Here is a 15,428-nt window from a genome sequence, read left to right on the forward strand (position 1 = left end):
TCCCCTGACATTGTATCTTTTTATCTTCTCTGGGTACAGAAGTCTTATCAGAATGTTTTTGGGTCAGGGATTCCCTTCAAAAAATTTTGGGATTATTTGTCCTCAGCCACCCTGGTCCTAGGTTTCGGTACTGTTTTGAGATAAATGAAGATACCCGACATGGTTAGGTCTACTGGAGTGTCTAGTGAATATCAGCTCCTGGGTTATTTTCTTTCATAGGACAACCTGAGGCATGGAATGTAGCCTCTCAAGGAAGAAGATGGAGGCTGTGGGGCTGACAGGAATCTCCTGATGTATTCTGTTTGAGACATTAAAATTGTCTTTACCCAATCCAGCTTTCATTTCTTGGGGACACGTTGCTGGTCTGCCAATCAGATGCTAGCATTGAGGAAAAAACATAGAAATAATTTCTGCCCCCCCTGGATTTTTTAAGGGGGCAGAAAAATAGTGAAAGAAATATAAAGAAAAATATTTTAAACTTTTGTGGAAAAAAAAAGGCATCCGAAAAGTCAGAAACAACCTGACCCCAGTTAGATGGTGAAAGAAATTGCAAAGTAAAATGTATCTGAGGCACTCACTGAAGCACACATAGTGCAGCATCTCCTCCTCAGGTGGTTATTGAGCACTTAAGTGAGCAGGATGGAGTGGAGAGTCTCTCAAGTGGTTGAATGGCCTTACTTGATACATGAGTAAGGCAAATTTGTTTTTTAATCAGCACTGCCACTCTCTGGGTTTGTCACCTTTAAAAGGTTGTTCATTTACTTGGACCTCAGTTTTTAATTGTAAGTTGCATTTTATTAGTAGGGCTTGAAAGGAAAAAAAGAAATTTGCAAAGGGCATAAAAGAGGTGGCTTTCATAAACAAAAAATTATATCTAATTATATGTTTCATTTGTTAAAAATTCTCATTTACCTTTTTCTTTCCCAACATGAGTTTTGAAATTTTCTCAGGTGAGTTTTTTATGACTTGGTGATTTCAAACAGCATTAATTATCTTTCAGAATGCTAGGTATGAAGGAAAAGAGTAGGAGAAATCTCTCTTCCATTTTGGCTGTAGAAAATGAATACCTTTCCACAAGAAAATATGATAGATAACTGGTGAGTTAAATAGATTCATGAAAACATTAGGTCCTCTTCTTGCAAGGTACATTTGTGATGGTGACTATCCCTGTTCTCTATCTCATTACCTTGATTTCTAAGTTTCATGCTAAATTTTTGTTGCCTTAGAAATGTTACCAGTGACTAATTATTTCATGATTTTTAATTAAAATAATCAAATAATACATTTATTGTTTGAAAGAAATAGATACTTTTGCTTTTCTTATCCAGGTATGAAATGTAGACAGCTTAAAATTTCCTTCCCTTATGTTAATACTGTATTTGAGTAATTTTGCTAAATTTTACACCGTTTCAAAAGCCAAGTGAATAACTCTGAGATGAAAATTAAAGCCTGAGCCCAGTGACTCTGAGCTAAGGCTAACAGTGAACCTGCACAAAGAGGTTATTAAAGGTCCAATTAGTTTTTTCTGAGTAGCCTCCTGTGCAGGTGTCTAAGCCTGCTCACCTCAGCCATGGAAGAAGTCTTTATACTGAGAGAAGCTTCAGAGCCCTGGAAAGCTGGGGATCCACAGGCAGATGGAAGGGGACTGGGAGAGTCTTACTGAAGATGAAGTTGTTACTGTTTTGAGGTAGTTTCTAGATATTGTAAAATATAGCAGTTAGATTTAAGTTAAAAAAAAAAATTGAATTCCAGAGGAATATTGCAACAGGAGGAAGTACCAACTATAAGATCTATAAATATTGCAAAATTTAGGCAGACAAGGGCTTTCTTTCATAGGGAGGGGCAAAGCTGATTAAAAAGAAGGTTCAAGGGGAATGGGAAATGGAGGCTGAATAATCAGATTTTAGGTCAGAGTGTTTTATCCTGAAGTCAGCATGTTCTTAGGAGAAACAGAACATACATTTGTATGTTGGCGCAGACTGAGGGTAGCTCAAAGTCCAGGAGTCTGTGGAAAGGAGATAAATGAGTAAAGGTTGATTAAGAAGTATTTTCTTTTGATCACTGAAGAAAAATTCAGCTGATTTTTTTTTTTTTTTTATGAGAAACAGAAGAAAATGTGGATAGCTTGTGTCTGGCTATGTGAAAGGTAAGAAAAGAGAGCGCTAAGTCATAATGGGAAGTGTGTTTCCATGAATTGTTCCTGGAGAACACAAAGGAAGGAGAATTTTATTAATCACAGCTATTCACCTGGATTATCTATGTGCTTCATTCTGCCTGTCTTTTTATTTGTTCTATACATTTCTTCCTTTTGTTTCCTTGTCCTGGGTTGTATCTTTTAAAATAAACTGGTAAACATAAATAGAGTGTTTTTCTGAGTTCTGTGAGTAGCTCTATCAAATTGTTGAATTTGAGGGGGATTAACAAAATCTCCAATTTTTAAACAGTAACTCAGAAGTATAGATGAGCCCATGAGGTTTGTGAATAACATCTGCAGTAAGGACAATGTTGTGGGACTGAGCCCTGAATTAGAATCTGTGCTGACTCTGAGTGGTGTCAGAATTAAAATATCAGACAATGAGTTGGTGTTGGAGAAATGCTTGATGTTCAGCAAACTTTACAGAATTGATGCCAAAATAAAGATATCACACAGGCCTGGCCTGGCCTGGCTTGGAGTAAAACTCTGGGTGTCTGGGAATGGAGGCTTTAGTTTCCTGTACACAGGCTGTCACACCATTGTTCTGTGATTCCAGGTCTTCCCTCAGGGTGAGAGACAGTTGAAAACTTAGAAGAAAGGAGTTCTGATAGCAGACCCTCTTTTCCCACAGCTGCCACCACAGAGTTTTCACCCACTCAGAAACATACCCACTAGACATTGCTGTGTCTACAGCCCTCCCAGGACAAGAAAACACACTTAGAAATTTCACCACAGTGTTTTTGATCCTGTTGTTTCTTGCCAAAAACCTACTAAAGTATCTACGAGTCTCCTGGCATATGCCTATCCTCAGACACTCAATCTACAGCAGCAACCTGTTTTCTCCACCAACCTAGGGTTCTGGACCGTCTGTTTGTATTCTCATCTACCTCCATGGAAACAGAAATAAACCAGTGCGGCTCCACCTGGGTCACTGTAGCACAAACCATTTCTTCTACCTACATTATACTGTCTCCCACCCATGGAGATATATATATATTTTTTTCATTTTAATTTTTATTTTTGGTTCAGGGGTACATGTGCAGGTTTGTTGTATAGGTAAAATTCTGTCATGGGCTTTGGAATGCCCATTTTATCAGAGTTACTGTAGCACCAAACAGGTGGTTTTTTTTGTTTGTTTGTTTGCTTTTCTGATCCTCTTTGTTCAGTGTCTATTCCCTTTTTTGTGTCCATGTGTTATTATTTACCTCTTACTCTTAAATAATAACATGCATTTGGCTTTCAGTTTCTGTATTAGTTTTCCATGTTGCTACAAAGGATGTAATCTTGCTATTTTTTATGGCCACAAAGTATTCCAATATTTATGTACATATTTTGTTTTTACTAAACCTTATTTTATGTTATTTTACTTTTTTGAAAAAAGAATCTCACTCACTTGTCCAGGCTGGAGTGGTGTAATCTTGGCTCATTGCAGCCTCAACTTCCTGGGCTTAAGCAATCCTTCTACCTCAGCCTCCCAAGTAGCTATGAGTACAGGTGCATACCACCATGCACAGGTAATATTTTGTTTTGCCATTTATGTAGAGATGGGGTTTTGTCTTGTCTTTTAGGCTGGTTTTGAACACATGAATTCAGGCCATCCACCTACCTTGGCCTCCCAAATTTCTGGGATTATGTGCAGGAGCCACCATTCCCATCTATACCACGTTTTCCTTATTCAATCTACCATTGATAGGGATTTAGGTTGATTCCATGTCTTTGTGTGGTTTTCTGTTGTTGTTTGTTTGTTTTTTGAGATGAATTTTCACTCTTTTTGCCCAAGCTGGAGTGAAATGATGAGATGTCTGCTCACTGCCACCTCTGCCTCCTGGGTTCAAGCAATTCTCCTGACTCAGCCTTCCGAGTAGCTAGGATTACAGGCACATGCCACCACTCCTGGCTACTTTTTTATATTTTTACTAGAAATGGGGTTTCACTATGTTGGCCAGGCTGGTCTGAAACTCCTGACCTTAGGTGATCTGCCCACCTAGGTTTCCCAAAGTGCTGAGATTACAGGTGTGAGCCATTGCACCTGGCAGATTCCATGTCTTATCTGTTTTGAATATTGTCACCATGAACATGCATGTGCATGTGTCCTTATTTTATTTATTTATTTTTGAGACAGAGTTTTAATCTTGTTGCCCAGGCTGGAGTGCAATGACATGATCTTGGCTCACCGCAACCTTTGCCTCCTGAGTTCAAGTGATTCTCTGGCATCAGCTTCCCAGGTAGCTGGGATTTCAGGCATGTGCCACCACACCTGGCAAATTTTCTATTTTTAGTAGAAACAGCTTTTCTTCATGTTGGTGAGGCTGGTCTCAAACTCCCGACCTCAGATGATCCACCCACCTCTGCCTCCCAAAGTGCTGGGATTACAGGTGTGAGCCACCATGCCCGGCACATGTGTCTTTTTGAAAGAATAATTTATATTAAAACATTGCTGGATCAAATGATAATTTTGTTTTTAGTTCTGTGAGAAATTGCCTCACTGTTTTACACAGTCGAACTAAACTCCCACCAGCATTTCCTTTTTTTTTTTTTTTTTAACGACCTTGCCAGCATCTGTTACTTTTTGACTTTTTAATAATAGCCATTGCTGACTGGTGTGAAATGGTGTCTCATAGTGGTTTGTCTTTGCATTTCCCTAATAATTAGTGATGAACTTTTTAAAAATATGCATGTTAGCCACAGGTATGTCTTCTTTTGAAAAGCATTTGTTCATATTTTTTGCCTACTTTTTAATGAGGTTGTTTTCTTTTTTTCTTGTAAACTTATTTAAGTTTTTTTTATTTTTTTAACTTTAAGTTCTGGGATACATGTGCAGATCTTGCAGGATTGTTACATGGGTATATATGTGCCATGGTGGTTTGCTGTCCCCATCCCCTCTTCACCTACCTTAGATATTTCCCCTAATATTATCCCTCCCCAACCTCCCAACCCCCTGCTGTTGCTCCCCTAGCACCCCATTCCCAAACAGACCCCAGTGCGTGATGTTCCCCTCCTTGTGTCCATGTTTTCTCATTGTTCAACACTCACTTATTACTGAGAACATGTGGTGTTTGGTTTTATGTTCTTGTGTCAGTTTGCTGAGAATGATGGTTTCCAGACTCATCCATGTTCCTATGAAGGACATGAACTCATCCTTTTTTATGGCTGTATAGTATTCCATCATGTATATGTGCCACATTTTCCCTGTCCAGTCTATCATCGATGGGCATTTGGGTTGGTTCCAAGTCTTTGCTATTGTAAACAGTGCTGAAGTGAACATACATGTGCATATGTCTTTATAATAGAATGATTTATAATCCTTTGGGTACATACCCAGTAATGGGATTGCTGGGTCAAATGGTACTTCTATTTCTAAATCCTTGAGGAATTGCCACACTGTCTTCCACAATGGCTGTACTAATTTACACTCCCACCAGCAGTGTAAAAGTATTCCTATTTCTCCACAACCTCTCCAGCATCTGTTGTCTCCAGATTTTTTAATGATCACCATTCTAATTGGTGTGAGATGGTATCTCAATGTGGTTTTGATTTGCATTTCTCTAACGACCAGTGATGATGAGCATTTCTTCATATGTTTGTTGGCCACATAAATGTCTTCTTTTGAGAAGTGCCTATTCATATCCTTTGCCCACTTTTTGATGGGGTTGTTTCTTTTTTTCTTGTAAATTTGTTTTATTTCTTTGTAGATTCTGGATATAAGCCCATTGTCAGTTGGGTAGTTTGCAAAAATTCTTTTCCATTCATTGGTTGCTGGTTCACTGTAATGATACTTTCTTTTGCTGTGCAGAAGCTCTGAAGTTTAATTAGATCCCATTTGTCTATTTTGGCTTTTGTTGCCATTGCTTTTGGTGTTTTAGTCATGAAGTCCTTGCCTATGTCTATGTCCTCAATGGTATTGCCTATGTTTTCTTCTAGGGTTTTTTATGGTGTTAGGTCTTTTGTTTAAATCTTTAATCCATCTGGAGTTAATTTTTGTATAAGGTCCAAGGAAAGTGTCCAGTTTCAACTTTCTGCACATGGTGAGCCAGTTTTCCCAACACCATTTATTAAACAGGGAATTCTTTCCCCATTGCTTGTTTTTGTCAGGTTTGTCAAAGATCACATGATTATAGGTATGTGGAGTTACTTTCAAGGTCTCTATTCTGTTCCATTGGTGTATATCTCTGTTTTGGTATCAGTACCATGCTGTTTTGATTACTGTAGCCTTATAGTATAGTTCGAAGTTAGGAAGCGTGACGACTCCAGCTCTGTTCTTTTTGCTTAGGATTGTCTTGGCAATACGAGTTCTTTTTTGGTTCCATATGACATTTAAGGTGGTTTTTTCTAGTTCTGTGAAGAAGGTCAGTGGTTGCTAGATGGGGATAGCATTGAATCTATAAATTACTTTGGGCAGTATGGCCATTTTCATGATAATTGATTCTCCCTAACCGTGAGCATGGAATGTTTTTCCATCTGCATGTGTCCTCTCTTATCCTTGAGCTGTGGTTTATAGTTCTCCTTCAAGAGGTCCTTCATGTCCTTTGTTAGTTGTATTCCTAGGTATTTTATTCTCTTTTTAGCAATGTGAATGATAATTGGTTCATGATTTGGCTGTTTGTCTGTTATTGGTGTATAAGAATGCTTTTGATTTTTGCACATTGATTTTGTATCCTGAGACCTCGCTGAAGTTGCTTATCATCTTAAGGAGATTTTGGGCTGAGACAGTGAGGTGTTCTAAATATGTAGTCATGTCATCTGCAAATAGAGACAATTTGACTTCCTTCTCTCCTAATTGAATACCATTTATTTCCTTTTCTTGCCGATTGTTCTGGCTAGAACTTCCAGTACTATGTTGAATAGAAATGGTAAGAGAGGGCACCCTTGTCTAGTGCCAGTTTTCAAAGGGAATGCTTCCAGTTTTTGCCCATTCAGTATGATATTGGCTGTGGGTTTGTCATAGATAGCTTTTATTATTTTGAGACACTTCCATTTACATTTAGTTTATTGAGAATTTTTAGATAAAGGGCTGTTGAATGTTGTCGAAGGTCTTCTCTGCACCTATTGAGATAGTCATGTGGTTTTTGTCTTTGGTTCTGTTTATATGATGGATTGCATTTATACATTTGGATATGTTGAACCAGGCTTGCATCCCCAGGATGAAGCCTACTCGATCATGATGGACAGTCTTTTTGATGTGCTGTTGCTTTCAGTTTGCCAGTATTTTATTGAAGATTTTTGCATCATTCTTCATCATGGATATTGGCCTGAAAGTTTCTTTTTTTAGTTGTGTCTCTGCCAGGTTTTGGTACTAGGATGATGTTGGTCTCATAAAATGAGTTCGGGAGTATTCCCTCTTTTTGTATTGTTTGGAATAGTTTCAGAAGGAATGGTACCAGCTCCTCTTTTTACATCTGGTAGAATTCGGCTGTGAACCTGTCTAGACTTGGAATTTTTTTGGTTGGTAGGCTATTAATTGCTGCCTCAATCTCAGACCTTGTTATTTGTCTATTCAGGGATTTCACTGCTCCTGGTTTAGTCTTGGAGGGTGTAAGTGTCCAGAAATTTATCCATCTCTTTTAAATTTATTGGTTTATGTGCATAGAGTTGTTTGTAGTAATCTCTGATGGTAGTTTGTATTTCTGTGGAATCCGTGGTGATATCCCCTTTATCATTTTTCATTACATCTATTTGATTCTTCTCTCTTTTCATTTTTATTAGTCTTGCTAGCAGTCTATTTTGTTGATCTTTTCAAAAAACCAGTTCCTTGATTTATTGATTTTTTTGAAGAGTTTTTTTGTGTCTCTATCTCCTTCAGTTCTGCTCTGATCTTAGTTATTTCTTGTCTTCTGCTAGCTTTTGAATTTGTTTGATCTTGCTCCTCTAGTTCTTTTAATTTTGACAATAGGGTATCAATTTTAGATTTTTCCTTGCTTCTCATGTGGGCATTTAGTGCTATAAATTTCCCTCTAGATGCTGCTTACATGTGTCCCAGATATTCTGGTACATTGTGTCTTTTTTCTCATTGGTTTTGAAGAACACCTTCATTTCTGCCTTGATTTCATTATTTATCCAGTAGTCATTCAGGAGCAGGTTGTTCAGTTTCCATGCAATTATACAGTCTTGCGTGAGTTTCTTAGTACTATGTTTTTCTAATTTGATTGCACTGTGGTCTGAGAGATTGGTTGTTATGATTTCCATTTTGCATTTACTGAGGAGTGATTTACTTCCAATTATGTGGTAAATTTTAGAGCAAGTGAAACGTAGTGCTGAGAAGAATGTATAATCTGTGAATTTCAGGTGGAGAGTTTTGTAGATGTCTATTAGGTCCACTTGATCCAGATTTGAGTTCAAGTCCTGGATATCCTTGTTAATTTTCTGTCTCGTTGATCTGTCTAATATTGGCAGTGAAGTATTAAAGTCTCCCACTATTGTTGTGTGGGAGTCTAAGTCTCTTTGTAGGTTGTTAAGAACTTGCTTTATGTACCTGGGTGCTCCTGTATTGGGTGCATATATGTTTAGGATAGTTAGCTCTTCTTGTTGCATTTATCCTTTTACCATTATGTAATGCCCTTCTTTGTCTCTTTTCATCTTGGTTGGTTTAAAGTCCTTTTTATTAAAGACTGGGATTACAACCCCTGCTTTTTTTTTTTTCTCTCCATTTCCTTGGTAAATCTTCCTCCATCTCCCTATGTTGAGTCTGTGTGTGTCTTTGCATGTGAGATGGGTCTCCGGAATACAGCACACTGATGGGTCTTGACTTTTAATCCAGTTTCCCAGTTTATGTCTTTCAATTAGGGCATTTAGGCCATTTACATTTAAGGTTTATATATATTTATATTGTTACATGTGAATTTGATCCTGCCATTTTGATATTAGCTGGTTGTTTTGCCCGTTACTTGACTCGGTTTCTTCTTTGTGTTGATGGTCTTTATCATTTGTTACATATTTGCAGTGGCTTGTGCTGGTTGTTTCTTTCCATGTTTAGTGCTTCCTTCAGGAGCTCTTGTAGGTCAGGTCTGGTGGTGACAAAATCTCTCAGCAATTGCTTGTTCATAAAGGATTTTATTTCTCCTTCACTTATGAAGCTTAGTATGGCTGGTTATGAAATTCTGGACTTGAAGTTCTTTTTTTTAAGGATGTTAAATATTGACTCCCACTCTCTTCTGGCTTGTAGGGTTTCTGCTGAGAGATCCACTGTGAATCTGATGGGGTTTCCTTTGTGGATAACCTGACTTTTCTCTCAGGCTGCTCTTAGCATTTTTTTCCTTCATTTCAACCTTGGTCAATCTGATGATTATGTGTCTTGAGGTTGCTCCTTTTGAGGAATACATTTGTGGTGTTCTCTATATTTTCTGGATGTGAATGTTGGCCTGTCTTCCTAGGTTGGGTAAGTTCTCCTGAATGATATCCTGAAGAGTGTTTTCCAGCTTGGATTTGTTCTCCCTGTCACATTCAGATACACCGATGAAATGTAGATTAGGTCTCTTCACATAATCCCATACTTCCTGGAGGCTTTGTTCATTTCCTTTAAGTCTTTTTTCTCTGATCTTGCCTTCTCGTTTTATTTTATTGAGTTGATCTTCAATCTCTGATATCCTTTCTTCTGCTTGATCGACTTGGCTATTGAAACTTGTGTATGGTTTGCAAAGTTCTTGTGCTGTGTTTTTCAGATCCATCAAGTCATTTTTGTTCTCTAAGTTGGTTATTCTAGTTAGCATTTCATCTAACCTTTTTTCAAGGTTCTTAGTTTCTTTGCACTGGGTTAGAACATGTTCCTTTAGCTCAGAGAAGTTTGTGATTATCCACCTTCTGAGGCGTCCTTCTGTCATTTTGTCAAACTTTTTCTCCATCTATTTTGTTCCCTTGCTGGTAAGGAGTTGTGATCCTTTGAAGGAGGAGAGGTGTTCTGGTTTTTGGTGTTTTTATCCTTTTTGTGCTAGTTTCTTGCCATCTTCATGGATTTATCTACTTTTGGTCTTTGAAGTTGGTGACTTTTGGATGAGGTCTCTGAGTGGACATTCTTTTTGTTGATGTTGAGACTATTTTTTTCTGTTTCTTAGTTTTCCTTCTCACAGTCAGGCCCCTCTGCTGCAGGTCTGCTGGAGGTTCACTCCAGACCCTGCTTGCCTGGGAATTATCTGCAGGGAGTGAAGAACAGCAAGGATTGCTGTCTGTTCCTTCCTCTGGTAGCTTCATCCCAGAAGGGTACTCACCAGATGACAGCCAGAGCTCTCCTGTGTCTGGTGACTCTTTGGATATACAGGGGTCAGAGAGCCACTTGAGAAGGCAGTCTGTCCCTTGTCAGAGCTCAAATGCTGTGCTGGAAGCTTTGTTACTCCCTCCAGAGATGCCGGGCAGGAATGTTTAAGTCTGCTGCATGAAACTCCCAACCACTCATTTTCCCAGGTGCTCTGTCCCGGAAGGTGTGGCTTTATGTATAAGTTTCTGACAGGTTGCTTCCTTTTTTTCAAAGATGTTCTGCTCAGGAAAAAGGGAGTCAAGTCACAGTCAGCCTGCAGAGGCGTTTTTGAGCTGCCACCAGCTCTGGGCTCCCCCCAGCTCCTGTGTAAACTTCTTTTTGCTTTTGTTTATATATAGGTAAGGTTAGAGCTGCCTTGATAATGGCGGATGTCCCTCCTCCCACGGAGCTCGAATATCCAGGGTCGAGCTCAAACCGCTGCTATGCTGGCTGTGAAAATCCCAAGCCAGTGGGATTCAGTTTGCTTGTTTCTGTGGGGGTGGGACCCGCCGAGCCAGATCACCTGTCTCCCTGCCTTCAATCCCCTTTCTCTCAGGTGTATGGGTGACTCTGTCTCGCACTTGCTCTAGGAGCCAGTCAAAACAGCTGCTGAGATTTTTGCTGGGAATTCACAGCGGCAGCTGAATCAGCAGCCCAGATTTGCCCTGAAAACTTGCGGCGCCTGTTAGCATGCGGGGATCTCCTGGTCTAAGAGCTGCAAAGACCACAGGGGAAGCGCAGCATCAAAACTGGAGCTCTGGAGTGGCCGGACGTCCCCAGTGGCCTCCTTTGGGTAGAAGGGAGTGCCCTCCAGCTCGTTGCGGTTCCCGGTTGAGGCTACACCTCACCCTGCCTTGGTTTGCCCTCCTTGGGCTACACCCACTGTCCAACCAGTTCTATTAAGATGAACCTGGTACCTTGGTTGAAAATGCGGAGATTACTTGCCTTCTGAGTCGCTCTCGCTGGGAACTGTACTCCTGAACTGTTCCTATTTGGCTGTCTTGGTGGAAATCCTCGTTTTAAGTTTTTTTTAATAGATTCTGGATATGAGACCCTTGATAGAAGCATAGTTTGCAAATGTGTGTGTGTGGTTTTTTTTTGTTTTTAATTCTGTAGATTGTCTGTTCACTCTGTTAATAGTTTCTTTTTCTATGAAGAAAGTTTTTAGTTTAATTAGGTCCCATTTATCAATTTTTGCTTTTGTTGCAATTGCTTTGGCACCTTCATCGTGAGGTCTTTGCCAGTTTGTAGGTTTAGAATGGTATTTCCTAGATTATCTGTCAGTGTTTTTATTTATTTATTTATCTTTACAACCTTAAGTTTTATATTTAAGTCTTTAAGTCCTCTATATGGAGTAAGGATGGAATCTGGTTTCAGTCTTCTACATAGTACTAGCTAGTTATTTCAGCACCATTTATTAAAAAGAGATTTCCTCCCAAATTTCTTTTATCGTTTTTTGTTTTTTTGTTTTTTTGTTTTTAAAGATGGGGTTTCACCATGATGGCCAGGCTGGTCTTGAACTCCTGACCTCAGGTGATCCACCCACTTCAGCCTCCCAAAGTGCTAGAATTACAGGCGTGAGCCACCGCGCCCAGCCTATCGTCTTTTTTTAAAGGTCAGATGGTTGTAGGTGTGTGACATTATTTCTAGGCCTGTATTGTGTTGCATTGGTACAATGTTGTGTTGGTTACTGTAGCCCTGTAGTATAGTTTGAGGTTGGTAATGTAATGCTTTCAGTTTTATTCTTTATGCTTAGGATTGCATTGGATATTCATTTGTTATTGTTGTTCTTGTTTCATATGAAGTATAAAATAGTTTTTGTTGTTGTTCTGTTAAAAATGATATCAGTGGTTTAATAGAAATAGCATTAAATCTATAAATTTTGTTGGGCAGTATGACCATCTTAATAATATTGATCTTTTCTATTTATGAGCATAAAATGGTTTTCCATTTGTTTGTTTCATCTTTGACTTCTTTATTCAGTGTTTTATAATTCTTTTTGAAGAGATTTTTCACCACCCTGGTTAACTGTATACCTAGATATTGTGAATGGAATTTTTTTTTTTAAAGTTTGGCTTTGGTTTTGTTGTTATTGATGTACAGGAATACTACTGACATTAGTATATCTATTTTGTATTTTAAAATTCTGCTAAAGTTGCTTGTCAGTTTAAAGAGCTTTTCCCCTGAGACTGTAGGATTTTCTAAATATGAAATTATGTTACCTGCAAACAGGGATGGTTTGACTTCTCTTTCTGTTTGAATGTTTATATTTTTCATCTTGCCTGATTGCTCTGTCTGGAAATTCGATTCTATGTTAAGTAACAGTGGTGAGAGAAGGCAGTTATGTCATTCTCCAGTTTTCAAGGAGAAATACTTCCAGCTTGTTTTCATTCAGTATTTTGGCTTTTGGTTTATCATAGATAACTCATTATTTTGAAGTATGTACCTTCAATGCATAGTTTATTGAGACCTTTTAACAAAAAAAGATGTTAAATTTTATTGAAAGTTATTTCTGCATCTATTGAAATAATTTTGTGTTTTTTATGTAAACACTGTTTGTGTGATTTATAGCATTTATTAAATTTTGTATGTTGAACTAATCTTGCATCCCACAGATAAAACATAGTTGAACATAGTGGATTAGTTATTTGATGTGCAGCTAGATTTGATCTGCTGGTATTTTGTCGAGGATTTTTTCATCAATGTTTGTCAAAGATATTGGCTTCAAGTTTTCTATTTTTGTTTTATCTCTGCCAGGTTTTGGTATAAAAACGATGTTGTTCTTATACAATGACTTGGTGAGGTGTCCCTCTTTCTCAATTTATTTGAAATAGTTTTAGTAGAAATGGTAGTAGGTCTTCTTGTACATCTGGTAGAATTCAACTGTGAATCTGTCTGGTATTGAGCTTTTTTTGGTGGTAGGCTATTTATTACAAATTCAGTTTTGGAGCTTGTTATTGGTCTATTCAGGGACTCAATTTCTTTTTTGTTCACTCTTGGGAGGATGTATTTGTCTGGAAATGTATCCATTGTTTTCTAAATTTTCTAGTTTGTGTGCATAGAACTGTTCATTCTAGACTTTAATAGTTATTTATATTTTTGTGGGGTCAGTAACAATGCCCCTTTTGTGATTTCAAGTTTGAAGCTTTTCTTTTCTTTTTTTAATTAATGTAGCTAGTAAAGTATTTAACTTATAACTCTTAGATTATTTAATCTTTTGTATAGTTTTTAATGTCTAAATCTCCTTTATTTCAGATCTGAGTTTGGTTATTTCTTGTCTTCTACTAGCTAGAGAGTTGATTTACTCATGCTTCTTCCATTCTTTTATTGCTGATATTAAGTTTAAATTTAGCTCTTTATACCTTTTTGATGTGAACATTAAATGGTATAAATTTTCCTGTTAATATTGTCTTAGCTGTGTTGTAGAGATTCTGTTATGTTGTATCTTTGTTCTCATTTGTTCCAAAGAATTTCTTAGTTTCTGCCTTAATTTCATTATTTACCCCAAAATCATTTAAATGGAGGTTGTTTATTTTCCATGTAATTATATAGTATCAAGTGTTTTTTTTAAAATTGAACTGTATTTTTATTAAGCTGTAGTCTGTGTGTGTGATTGGTATAATTTTGGGATTTTTCAATTTTCTGAGAATTGTTTTATTTCTGATTGTGTGGTCAATGGTTTGTTTTTTTTTTTTATTTTCTTTTTGAGACAGAGTCTTGCTGTGTCACCCAGGCTGGAGTACAGTGATGCAATCTCAGCTTACTGAAACTATGCCTCCCAGAATCAAGTAATTCTCTTGCCTCAGCCTCCAGAGTAGCTGAGAATACAGGTTCCTATGACCACACCAGCTCATTTTTGTATTTTTAGTGAAGGATAGGGTTTTACTATGTTGGCCAGGCTGGTCTTGAACTTCTGACCTCATATGATCTGCCTGCCTCAGCCTACCAAAGTGCTGGGATTACAAGGGTGAGCCACTGCGCTCATCTGTGTTATCAGTAAATCGAGTATGTGCCATATGGTAATAAAAAGAGTGTATATTATCTTGTTTTTAGATGGAGAGTTTTGTAGATGTATATTTGGACTATTTGGTTAAGTGTTGAGTTTAGGTCCTAATATAATATCTTTGTTAATTTTCTGTCTTAAAAATCTGTCTCATCATCTGTGGGTTGTTGTAGTCTTCCACAGTTAATTGTGTCAGAATCTAAGTCTCTTTATCTGACTTGAAGAACTTGATTTATTCATATGCAGCCTTGAACTTTTTATAACACTTTTTCTCTTCTGCTTTTTTCCCCATAAACATTCTTCCAAGTGCACAGTATGCTAAGGGCTACTCCTTAGGTGCCTGAATCCAGTGTCTACTAAAATTCAGATGTCTGAGGGTTCAAAAACATGTCCAGAGACCTGGCTGCTTTAGGAGAAAACATAAATGAGAAAAAAATGGCTTTATCCTCCTATCTGAAAATCAGGGGGATATTTTGCTTATCTCCCTTAAAGCATTTAGATTAGATTTTTTCTATGCTTTTTAGAAAATATGTGTAAATAATTGTAACAGCTAAATAAACCTTTTCTCATTCTTATTGACTCAGGATTCTATTCATTTAGAACCTCAGATTTATTGCTTTTCATTTTTGCTTTGGCAAAGATTTATATTTTCTATATTTAGTCTTTAAAGTAGACACAGATTTGTTTAGATTAAAGCTCATTGTAAGAGAACACAGAAGTTGAACATAAGGATGGGATTAAATTTAGCATTACAAAATGAAAAAGTCTAAAAGATACTGATTAAGTTTGTTAGATAGGAAAGTGATTATCCAAGGTAATTAATGAATACTTGCAAGAATAAGTACTTACACTGCAAAAGCAAAAGCAGTTCAGTATATAAACTGAACAGTGGAGTCTGTAGTTGTACTTTGACTTCTGTTTATATCTGTAGAACAGTTAGCATAGTTATGTGTAGTGTTTGTAGACAACATGCATTTATATAAATTAAACAATATTCTGTATAAGAC

This window comes from Aotus nancymaae, unplaced genomic scaffold (assembly GCF_030222135.1).
Source record: "Aotus nancymaae isolate 86718 unplaced genomic scaffold, 86718_ANA_hifiasm-v0.15.2.pri h1tg000049l, whole genome shotgun sequence".
Classification (NCBI taxonomy): Eukaryota; Metazoa; Chordata; class Mammalia; order Primates; family Aotidae; genus Aotus; species Aotus nancymaae.